Source organism: Pteropus vampyrus, unplaced genomic scaffold, assembly GCF_000151845.1.
Source record: "Pteropus vampyrus isolate Shadow unplaced genomic scaffold, Pvam_2.0 Scaffold54, whole genome shotgun sequence".
NCBI classification, from domain to species: Eukaryota; Metazoa; Chordata; class Mammalia; order Chiroptera; family Pteropodidae; genus Pteropus; species Pteropus vampyrus.
The window spans coordinates 6,152,283-6,164,672 of NW_011888835.1; the positions used below are offsets into that span (position 1 = coordinate 6,152,283).

At 42.0% G+C, this 12,390-nt stretch overlaps 1 pseudogene; it reads left to right on the top strand.

Moving 5' to 3' along the window:
• Positions 1 to 673: 673 nt before the first annotated feature.
• Positions 674 to 789, top strand: LOC111739837 (annotated as a pseudogene).
• Positions 790 to 12,390: the final 11,601 nt, after the last annotated feature.

Consider the following 12,390-nt stretch of genomic DNA (forward strand, 5'->3'; position numbering starts at 1 on the left):
ATGGCACTCCATAGAGCCCACTGTGGAGATTAATGCTTAGCGAATTTCAGATGATAGATGATGATTAGAACAGAGCAGTCCATAAATGTCTTAGTTCATAGAAATACCAAGGAGACTGTAGGATAGACATCTATGATTCTAAGAGTTTATATGGATAAGCTAACATTTTCAAGTATTTGTGATTTCAGAAAATGAAAAACTACAACAATTTCCAGTGGCACTAAGGGCCACTAACACCTCTTAGCATTTTAAACTGGATCAAGAAAAGAGATATAAAGATTGAAGGAAACAATCAATACTCACTAGAGAATGAATTAGGATGCTGAATTTAAAAATCATCTCCACTTCTGATTTCTTCTTAATCTTTCCAAAAAGGAGATATTTAGAGGTAGGCAGGAAAACCTTATGGGTGTGCTACAACATAAGGACATGAGTTCTCATAGCAGGAAGAGAACTATTTGTACAGGTCATAAGACTATTACCCTCCTTCAAAACCTCTGCCTTGCCAATAAAGATGTAAATTTTCCAGATTCCAAAGGTTGATTTAAATTATTGTGAAAATCAATTATTTAAATTAGGGTTTGAAGACGTGGTTCCATAGTGTAGCGGTTAGCACGTTTGCTTTACACACAGAAGGTCCTGGGTTCGCACCCCAGTGGAGCCACGGTCCATAGTCCATGGCCATGCCACCTTGAACAAGCCCGATGTCTGATCTCGGAAGCTAAGCAGGGTCAGGCCTGGTTAGTACTTGTATGGGAGACCCCATAGGAAGACCAGGTGCTATAGGCATAAATAATAATAAATAATAATAAAATAAATAAATTAGAGTTTGAAGGTTGCATGCTGAAGGAGAGCAGAATATACCATCCGAAAATGTGCACTTCGGCACGTGTATTATTTTGAACTAAAGACAATCAAGACCCAGCAGGCTGAGGAAAAATTTTTACCTCTCAACTGCTTTAAAAAGTTAGGTAAAGGGCCTGGCCCAGGAAGACAGCTACTACCAGAGATAACTTTTTGTCCGAAAGACTTACCTGCACACGGCAAGGCAAACATCAGACTACCGGACCTCTGACCTCCTTAGCTTCCTGTGAATTGCCCTCCTCCCCTTTGAAGCCTCAGGCCCCTTAGCTCAGAATGGAATATAAACCTCAATTGCCTCACTGCCTTTGAGTCTAATTGTCTATGAAGGGCTTCCTTCCGTAATTTGTTTTTCCCCTGTTAATCTGTCTTACTCCAATTTAGACCAGCCAAAGAACCTAGAAGGGAAGAAGAAAAAATGTTTTTACCCCTAGAATAGCTCACCAACCAAAAACTTAAAGAGTTAAAAGTCAATGATTTATCATTTCTCGTAGTCCTATAGGATGGAGGGGTGGGTCTTTTGCCAGTCTCAGCTGAGTTTACTGACATGATTGCATTCTAAAATGGGCCAGAAGAGGCAAGAGTCTCTCTCACCTTGGTGCTGGCTGTGGGATGAGGCTCCTTGGTTTTCCTGCACTTGGCCTTCGTGATAGAATAATGGTGTCCCCCAAATATCTTGTCTTACATGAAAAAAAGAGACTTTGCAGTGTGATCACGTTAAAGATCTTACAATGAGATGATTACTTTGGATTATGCAAGGGGCCCTAATCTAATCACAGGGGCTCTTATAAGACGGAGACAGGAGGGTTAGAGTCAGAGAAGGAAATGTACCAACAGAAGCAGTGGGCAGAGTGACCCCCCCAAAACTTTAAACAAACAAAAAATGGGCAAGCCAAGGAATGTAGGTGGCCTCTAGAAGCTGGAAAAGGCAAGGGGATGGATTAATTCTCCCCTAGAGCCTCCAGAAGGAACTCAGCACTGCTGACCCATTTTAAATTTCTGACCTTAAGAACTGTTAAGAGAAGAGATTTGTGTTGTGCTAAGCCATTGAGTTTGCGGTGATCTGTTACAGCAGCCACAGGAAACTAATATAACTTCTCATCCTTCTCATCCCGCGGGCTGTACCAGGTCTCAAAGAGTGTGCCCGGAGAGCCAGCCTCATTGTACAAGCACTTTTCAAGCCTCTCCTTGAGTGAAGTCCTGTTCTCCAAAGCACATTGCATGGCCGAGCCCAGAGCCAATGAGATGGGGACTTTGACTCTACCTCTTGATGGGAAAAGTGGCAAAAGCTCATTGCTTGCATATTGGAATGCGAGGAAATCATGTCTGTTAAACAATCTCTCAAAGCAGGTATAATATGTTTTAAGCAAGTAGCTTGGCTTTTGCTTTGAAATTCTTAACCCTTTGATTCAATCTCCTGGCGTGACGCTGAAAGTTTAGATTCTCATTTGTCAAACATTCCATAATGCCTAACCCAATCACCGCCATCACAGCTGAAGCTCAGACTGATTATGACTCTTTTCTTCTCTGCCTCTATCTGCCTTATCCTTCCTCCTCCCAGCTCTTTTCCATTCTACTACTTCCAAATGAACTTTTCAGCTTGTCGAGCCATCGGAACATCAGTGTTTTATAGAGTCTACAATGTTTTCAAGTCCTCCTTTCTCTTGGAAAAAGTTAGTTTACATGCACTTTTATGTGCCAAATAGTTCCTGGGACTCATTTCTGAGATACTCATTTGCAAGAAATACAATGCCAACTGCCAAGGCCTAGAATCAATGGTTATTAGGCATTTTCCCTCTGCATTTCAACACGAAGGAAGGCACTTGTTCGAGGCGTTTAAAAAGGCAAAAAGAAATCCCCTTCACTGTTCTTCAAATTTGCATTTTCCTTCATCTTTTAAGTGAGAAGTAAAATACATTAGAACTCTTACATCATTAACAGAATGTGTGGGGTAAACTTAAAATTTGCATCTAAATACATTCAAAAATTTTTGAATGTATTTCTGCAGAACTTGCAAGTAGATCAAGGGAAGATGCCAGTGGGAAGAGAAAGTAAATACTATGTTCTTGCCAAAAATCATCAAAATTGAATTCTTATATGTTTTGTCACATTTGCTTATTTTTAAACTGTGAGTTTCTTGAATAATTTGTTATCAGTTTTCTGCATGGGTTATGTGGTTTACAAATTAGCTTATCTAGCTAACTGATAAAACTTCATGTGGGTTTCATCAAGTCAAAAGACAGACACTTTTCCTGTAACACATGTCACCAGGCCAGGACAATCAACAGGAAACCTCAGGAGAGCATAATTTGGGGATAAATTTACCATAACCAGGGGCCTAATCCTCAGGTTTACCATTCCAGAAAACAGATTTTAGCTGTTTCTAGTGATCCCAAACCTCCTATCGGCTATCTTGCTTCCTGGTACTGGTGAGCTTGGCAGCTGAATCGAAAGCCCTTCCTGAGCACAGGACTTGAGCAAAATAGATTCTCAAGGGTCTCGATGCCATGATGAACACTGATCAAATATGGCTGACCCGTGACAGCGTTCATCTGCCTAGAGAGCTGAATGTCAGCATCTCGCAGATTCAGAAAAGAGCGTTTCCTACCTCAAGCTCCTTCTCTGAGTCCCGTGTTTCTAGATGGCACATTTCAACTTCTCCATGCCTTCTTTCTTTAAATATGTCAATATTATTGATTAAACCATGGTATAGTGAAGGATGCACAAATGTGTGTCATGTGTCACCACCCTCCCTTCCCAGTTGTTCATCTGAAAACGATCCCTCTTTCCCACTGAATCCTGCTCAGCATGGCACTCCAGGTGGCTACTTGTGATCAGTGTGAATTGATACATGAGATGGAGCCCGGCATGTATGCCCCTCTGGTGCAGAGGCTCTTGCTAAGGACCTAGGCTACTCCTTGTCTCTTCTCATTAGGTGTTTATTTTATTTGACCATGAATGCAACTGAATACTAGCTCTGTAATCATGACTAAGGCAATAGATTCAGGTCCTCGCAACCCAGTTAGTTTTTCCCTGTCTCATAAGCATAACATTTCCTCCATAAATGTGTTGTCACAAGGGAGACAAAGCTCAGTGGATTAATGCAGGTTCATATTATTATGGGAATACATTATACTTGTGTTTTCTTGTTTAAGGTCTGTTGGCCTCAGTAGATCTTTAGCATCCTAAGAAGGACTGTGCCTATTTTGCTAATCCCTTCTATCACCAGTGCTAACACATGGGAGCTTAGTAAATATTTAGTAAGGACATTATGCTTGTCTAACTGGCCAAATGAATAAAACATCTCAAAGCCTGAAGCTGCAAACAGTTGGTCTTGTTGTATATGTCTTTACAATAAAGTCTCCTAGATTTTAGGGATATGATCAACTATATATTCAATTCTCATATTACCAAATCCAGTTATTGAACTATTTTTTCTGTCCCACTTGTTTGCTTTGATTGCATGCTATGTTATGAGAATGTCACCATAAAGCAGTTGAAATGAAACTCGACCTAACTCTTTCTTTCTATCTTTGTTTTTCAACTCCCATGACAATGCTAATGGCAGGAGAGTTCCAAACGATGTGTCAAAGGTGGCTTTGGGAACTATCGTTATATTTCATTTCCCTCAACAAGAATTTTCAAAATGTTTTTTCTTTTTGAAACCATCAATGTTTTGGTTGCAGCTTTCAGTCTAGGTGAAGTGATAACTTACATGAAAACAATTTTGAAAAATAATACACTATGCAGCCAAAATCCAAAACGTGAAATAGAAGCAATAAACACACTGGGACACGAGACCTGGCGTGTGGCCGTATGTTAACTGCACGAACCATGAGTGTTGTCTGAATGAGGGAACTGAGGAAGGAATATTACATAATTACAGTTTTGTGACGGTTCTAGCGAAGTTCTTTGCACGTCATCGGAGTTCAGTATTAACTGTCTGCCTAGTACAACGCTTGGTTAACGGCGACAGTCTCTGAAGCTATTCCTGAAAAACGCCAAGGCGTTATTCTTGAGCCTACTGGTCCCTCACCCACATATGTAGAAAATCTCCAAATGCCTTTTCTACCCTCCTAACAATTCGTTAACCAATCCCTCGCGTCTCTCTGTCCCCTTGCCACTACCTTGTCGTGACTATCAGAAACGCTCATCTTAATTTGCTCGCCTCTTGCCTCCCATCGCAATGTACTCCAATGGCCACCAGAATGGCCTCTCTCAAGAACAGAGACTAGGACACTGTCTCTTATACCACCGTTCAGGGCCCCCCGCAGATAAAGGAAATTCAACTTAAACGCCCTGGCAGGGCACGCAAGACCCTTCTTAATCGGTACTTGCTTACCTTCCCTGTTCCTCCACTGTCATCTCCCCACTCTGAATTTCAGCCACACAGCTCCTGAAGTCCCCAGGCGACAGCACTCTTCCACCTTGGTTAGATCCTTATCTCTATTTTAGATCCTAGCCTGGATCTTTCCTCCCCTGACTCTGCCTGGCTCACTCCTAATTGTCCTCAAGGTCTCCCTTTAGTCTTCACTCACTCCAGAAAGCTCATCTGTGATGAAATAGTGTCCTGGGTTCGCCTTTACTGTAGCAACCATCTCTCGTTTTAATTGCCTATGAATGGCCTACGTGTCTTCATAGCTGAACTGTGGGCTTCTTACGGGGCCCAAATATGTCTTATTTAGAGTTGTATCTTAGTGCCTAGTTCACGGTGGGAATTAAATACACATTTAAGGGAAGAGAAAATGAGTGAACAAACGTGTGTGGCGGAGATGAGGGTTGTTTATTAGAAGTAGCATTCTTTACCTATTGCCTTTTTCCCAACAGAAGCTAAGAATCTAATTCTAGGCAATGTTAGGACCTTCTTCAAACAGTTGCTAGGACCACAGTGCTGGAGAGAGTTAAGAAGACTTTCAGGCCACCTTAAATAAACTAAACCTGCACTATCATCTTGCAGACCTGCTAGCTGGAGTCCGGAGGAAGTCAAAAAGCCACCCAGCCTGGCAGAGTGCTTGGGAAGCTGTCTGAGCCAGCATGCGGGATGCCAATTAGATCTGGAGGAGAGTGGGAGGGGACAGAAGTCGGCACATCAGTCAATGGCCAGTGCTTCCTCTTCCCCACCTCCTCACGGCCGGGATCCGGAGATGCTGGGCAGTGCGGCTTAATTGCCCGCCCGATTTTGGGCAGTGCACTTCTGCCATCTAGTGGTTCTCTCACACTCTCCAATATGCCTTCGCCAGGAGTGGATCTCAAGTGCTGAAAACTCAGCAAAGGCAGAACCAGATCAGGGAGCCAGACTTAAAATAGTGCCCAAGCGTAATCAGATTTCAAGTAGACAACCACAGTGTTATTTCTATCCCTTTGTCCACTTGTGATCTTTTGAGATCAGATCTAACCAGTGTTCAATGAAATACAAACTTGAGGGCTTGTATCACCCTGTCAGTCAAACTGAAAATCACATTTGAAACTAGCTTCTATTTCACTGGGAAATATGAAATGACTTCAGTTTATCATGGGTTGAATTTTTTCTTCACTTCTCCCAAATGATTCTAAATGTGTTGCAAACATTGCCTAGAAATTATTTTTACCTTCCAGTGAACTAGAGTGTTTCAAACCTGAAAGAAAAGGCTAAGAAGTCTCTGCTACTCTCGGCACACAAGCGCCAAAAGAGTCAAAGATGACACTGTGGAGGTTTAACAAGAAAAACACCTCAGGGAGCGGGAATGTTTTCGTGGTGTCCCTAAGGTCACCCATTAAAATATTAATAGTCTGTTTGCTCTGGGACAGTGAACTGGGGCAGGTCCCTCTGTCCCAAGCACAGCGACATGTGGAAGATACAGACCCCGCCTGCCCACACTCTACGCCTGAGGAAGTCGGTCATGAAATGATTCTGAAGACAACGGCATCGACCAGCAGGAGCGACTGGAGGCTGCACCACCAGCTCGAGAAAAACAGAATTTCTCAGGCAGAAAATAGATTTCTATGTGTACATATAAAACTTACATCGTGCCTCAACAAAATAACCGATACCTAGAGCAAATGACGAGGGCAAGAATAAATGAACGAGTGGGACATCTTGTATCTAATTTTCAAATTGTTTTCTTTCTCAATGCTCCCAATTTATGTACATCCAGTGCTGTGATGTGACCTTCAGCTGAAACTTGCTAACAGCAGATTAACATTTACAGACTCCCGCTTGGTCACTTCTCAAGATCCCAGTGTCCCTTATAGTCTGTGTTGAAATGAGTGTGCTATTTGTTTAGGTAAACATGTAAAGGGGGTGGGCCCTGTCTAAGAGACACAACAACTAATAAATGGAGCTTAAAAAATAGACGTTTCTGAAAAAAAATCAGCCAATCCAGGTGTTTGATATATAAAAACAATCAATTCACTTGCTCATTAAAAAATTCAAATAAGCTGTTTTTCCATGTTGACACAGCCTTATATCATAGAGAACTATCTTTGGTTGGCAGCTGCCTGAGGGATGAGACATTTAGGAGCAAGTGAAAGGCTTCCTTTCTCATCATTCTGCTAGGTAAGAATACACGATCGTTGGACAAATTACTTTATCTTTCTGGACAAAAAAAAAAGATAATGGATGATGTTCAGGTTTAAAATGCACTCATAGTTACAAAACATCTTCTTGGAGAAAGTTTCATATTTTAAAAGATAAATCAAACATTTATCGCAGAGGGAAAAAGTCTTTAAAAAGCCTTACTCCTAAAGAGCTATGTAGTGCATGCCACTAAGTGGTGGAAGACAGAAGAACATTCCAGTAAGAATATAAAAATTGGATTAAGGTTTTCAGGGAAATAAAAAGGAACAAAAATGCTGCCTAAATAACTCCAAATACGAGAAAGCTTTAGGCTCCTTTATTAATTCCGCAATAGTAAGTAATTAACAAGTGGCTTAAAATATAATTTCATTAAAATGGCATTCACAACAACAGGCTGTCAGGCATGGTGTCTGAATTGCTTCTTCAGTGATGGGGGTGGTGTTCATGGAATGGTTACATTCTGCTGCTGAGACCGGTCACTCTGTCCCCTGCCCCATGACATCCTAAGGCTTCTGTGCCCAGCCCTCATGGCTCACAGAGTTGCCCACTGTGGTTACCCCATCAGGCTGATTTAGGCTTGAATCCCAATTCTACCACCTTTTTTGACTTGGGGCAAATTCCTGTGTTTCGAGTCTGTTTTCCTTATTTGTCAAATGACAATAACTATTAGGTTAAGAAAGGCTGTTGTCGTAAGTGAGAAACTACCAAATATCAGTAGTTTTACTGGTTCTACCTAGCAAGTGGCCACCTTCGTGGACCAGGGAAGCTGTGGAGAAAGCGACTGTGATCCAGACGTAATGCCTGTTCTTAACTCGCTGACGGACCAACTGCAGGAAAAGCTTACTCAGGCAAGAAGGTCACAACGGGGCAGGTTCACAGCCAATTTATCTGTCAGGATCTTTGTCAGCTGTGTTAAGGGCTGTGTAAGACACAAAAAGATGGATTTTTTTGGTACCCTGCACGGGAAGGGTAAAAAATAATTTTAGAGTATCTAAAGCAGCAGGAATTACTTTGAGAACATATATATGGCAGAGTGCTGAACTGGAAATAAAAATATTGAGGTAAGAAGCCCTACTCTGTGGTGAGCTAGTTATGTGACCTTGACATGTAGTCTAATTTCTGATTTTCTGCTTCCTCATCTCTAAGATGGAAATAATGAGTGGGGCCTTCGGTGCTACACAGTAATTATAATGACTATAACTTATTTGGTACTTACTATGTGCCAGGCACCATACAGTATGTATCACATTAACTCCCACAACAATCCTATGAGGAAGGTATAATTACTAAAATTCTCCACTCACAAATGAGGAAACTGGGGTTCAATAACAGTAAGTATAAGAACATACCGATATTAAAAGCTAGAACTGAGATTTCAACCCCAGCAGCTTAATTCTAGCACCTACTTGCCTACCAACACACTACGCTGCTGTTAATCACAAGGCCCAGATTCTGGTCTGGGTTCTATCACTCATTTGCTTTACTGGACCTTGATTTCCTCTTTAGCTTAATGAAAGGATTAAACTAGATCCAGATTCTAAAAGATTTATCTCAAAGACCCAGCCTGATTATTTTTGTTTGAAGCTTCCAGGAGCATGGTGCTCAGAAAGATTGCAAAAGCCACATCTTGGAGCAGTGGGAACTAGTGCTATGATTAACCAGCCATGGATGCCAAGGGTGGACAGGTGAGGCATAGAGGCACTTATTTGCTATTCCAGGGAGAGATAAGAGACCTTCTGACTGCTGTATTTCATTATTCTATCCTGCATCTCCTCTCAGTTGCTGCTGAGAGAGTAACCAATGGTCGTCTGGTCAAGCAAGGAATACCTGATAGGACAGGGCTGTCTAACAAATTTTCTGCCATGTTGCAAATGTCTGATACGGTAGCTACAAGGCACACGTGGCTACTGAGTACCAAAATCTGACTGAAAAGCTCTTTTTAAAAATCTTTAAAAATTTTAATGAAAATATAGACTTAAATAGACCCGTGTAGCTACTGGCCACTATATTGGTCAGTGCTGTGGATGAATGCCATGGGCAAGCGATTGGTAAGGGGTAGGAGATTAACGATCTGAATTCTTGGCTATGTAAATCCCGTGCAAGGGGCTCCCTAATAGTTCTGAAATGGCAAGGGTCTGGGCTTTGGTCATTTGACTGCCAACTGTCATGCTATGCTTAAAGTAAATTTGCCCTGTCTTCTCTACCCATTCCAGCTTCCCCTGGGAACATTCCCAAATCGCCACCATTCCTTAGAATCTTCCTAATGGTCGATGTCTACCCACTGGCTAAATGAAATAGTCCCAACGACTCAGCATTACTAATACCAGGTAAGTTGTTGGCATGCTTGGTGGGTAGTTCAATAGTTTTGTTATGGAAGCTCTAATCGAATTAGCTTGATCAAAATGAGAAATTATCTGGAAGGGTACTGGCGCATTTCATGCAAGAATTAAGTGTCTGAGCCACGGGAATGCACCTGCTAGGCTTCTGCAGAGAATGGGATTTGGTCAGGACACCCTGTCTTTTATTTCAAGCTTTCTCATTCTTCTGTGTCTTTCTGTGTGTCAGTTATCCCTGCTTTGCCATGTCACCTGGAGGGCAACATGCCTGGCAAAAACTTCGTCCAGTAAGAAAAGACAGCCTGCATTTCTCTCTGTTTCCAAGTTTTAAAATATCAAGAAAGAACTCCGACCCATTCTAGGTCTGGTGCCCGCCTTGAGCTACAGGGAGGAGCGAGGAGCAGAATAATGTCTGAATATGGGCATTTCTATGAGAAATCACAAAGTTGAAATGGGGAGAGAAAAGGACAGTTCCCAGAAGAGGTGGTGTGGGGGGGCAGGGGGGGGCAGGGGGATGCTGTCCCAGGAGGAAAGGAAAGAGAAGTTAGGAAAACGAAGCAGTGTATTTTCATTGAACAAACAGTGCGATGACATAACACGGACAACACATATTCATTAGCAAACATTTTTTCTTTCTCATAAAGCAGACCAAGCGTGATATGGAACTTCGCCATCTACAGAACCAGGATGATTTTTTCCCTTATTAAGAACCAAAGGAAAGCAACCCAGATGCTTTAATTACTTTGATTGTGGAGGTGAAGGAGAGCCTTGATTTTAAATGAACGGTGTATTTATCCATTAATTGTATCAGGAAATTGAAGAGACGCTATGGTTTTATATTGGATTATCGCAATCCCTATTGAATAAAAATATTTTTGCCTCATTAGCAGTAAAGTATATAGGGATAATGATGGATCATTCTAAGCATTATTTCCTTATTTCTGGCTCTAATCACTATATTTAATAAGGAAGAGCCAGGTTCAATGTAAGATACATCTGGTTTCAAATGATTAATTGATTTTTATAAAACTCACATGCTGGCGATTTCTTTAGGAAAATGACAAGACATTGTGACTCGCAACTCCCTGCTCACAATCCCCACCCACCAGCTTTGCTTACACTAAATTCGCTTCAGTTGACTGTCTTGGGGCATTTTTACAAAGGTGCTTCCTTTGTTTCTCACATCTTGAATTAATGCTGGAGGTAATTAGCTTCGGGGGCTGAGGTCTCTTTCATCTGCATGCAAGTCAATTAAAGTGTTTTCTTTTGCTGCTTGAAATGTGAATCTCTTGCTTTCATTCTCTCTTAGACTCTTCACAGTGGTTACTTCAATTAGGATGTCAGGTTGTATCACACTGTAGGGAGCTGAACTTTTTGAGATTATTCCAGGACAGACTTTTCTTGAGTTGGGAGAGGGGAGCAATTTTTCTTTGATATGTCATTTCCAATTCCTCTGGGGAGAAGATGAACTATTCTTGCGCACTGACCACAAGGAGTGAGGCTGTGACAGGCTGCAGATGCTGTACATCCAGATGAAAGCAAGGAATCAGTAGGAGATGAACACAAGTACATGCCAAGATGGGCAGAGCTGGCTTGAGTGACTGAGGACATCTCTTGGAGAGGGGCTATAAGCCGAAAAAAATTTTTAAATTAAAATCCTGTGAATTTCTGTTGCCAGGATATTTTAGCTACTAAAAAACATGCACGTGGCTTATTTATTGCTGTATCTCCGAGACTGGAAAATGGACAGCAAATACCTGATGTGTCTGCTGCCACTCCTCCCAGTTCTTCCTCCAGAGCTGACATCTCTAATCATTCATGATGCTTTCCTGCTGAGCCCACGTGTACACTCAAGTCTGCTACAGACAAAAACCAATTGATCTGGGTTGTCACAAAACAAAATGAAATCTATTTGCAGTCTCTGGTCTAGAACATTGTAAGCGTTTGATAAATACTTGTTGAATGAACAAATAAACGAAGACATGTTTCTAAATACTATGAGGCTTTGCCACGACACCCCTTTCTTGCACTGTTCCTCCCCCACCTTGGATGGTTTTCAAGGAGTCGTAGCCATTATTGTTCTTAAATTAAGTTCACATTACTTTCTAAGTTTATCTAAATTAGGGACAAAAATGTTGCCCCCCAACTGTGTTTATCCTAGTATTCGGTTACGTCTGGGCATGTCTGAAGGTCAGGTGAAATGGATCTGAGAATAGCATCTCAAAGCACAAGATCTGAGTACGTGAGTTTGGATCTAAGACTACTGGCCAGAATAGAAGGAGGGTAAGATTGTGAGTAGTGAATCAGTCGTTCTGATAATTTCCCACGCCAACGTCTAAGGGCCAGTGGGCCAGGAAAAACTACAGAAAGCCAGTCCAATAAAACAATCATGATATGGTGCAGTATTAGCCTCCAGGGGCACCGGGCAGCACTGGGAAATGCCACCCTTTCGACATGGTCAGCACCTCCCTGGCAGCACAGGTGTGGAGAGCAAAGATGAGGGGCGGCTATGTTGACATCTTCCACCATGATCCTAAACCATTCAACTTAGCCGCTGCTGTGGGATCCACTCTACCAGGAGACATCGTCACAGGGAGCTGGAGCCAGACTTGAGGCAAATAAATGGCAGACCCCACA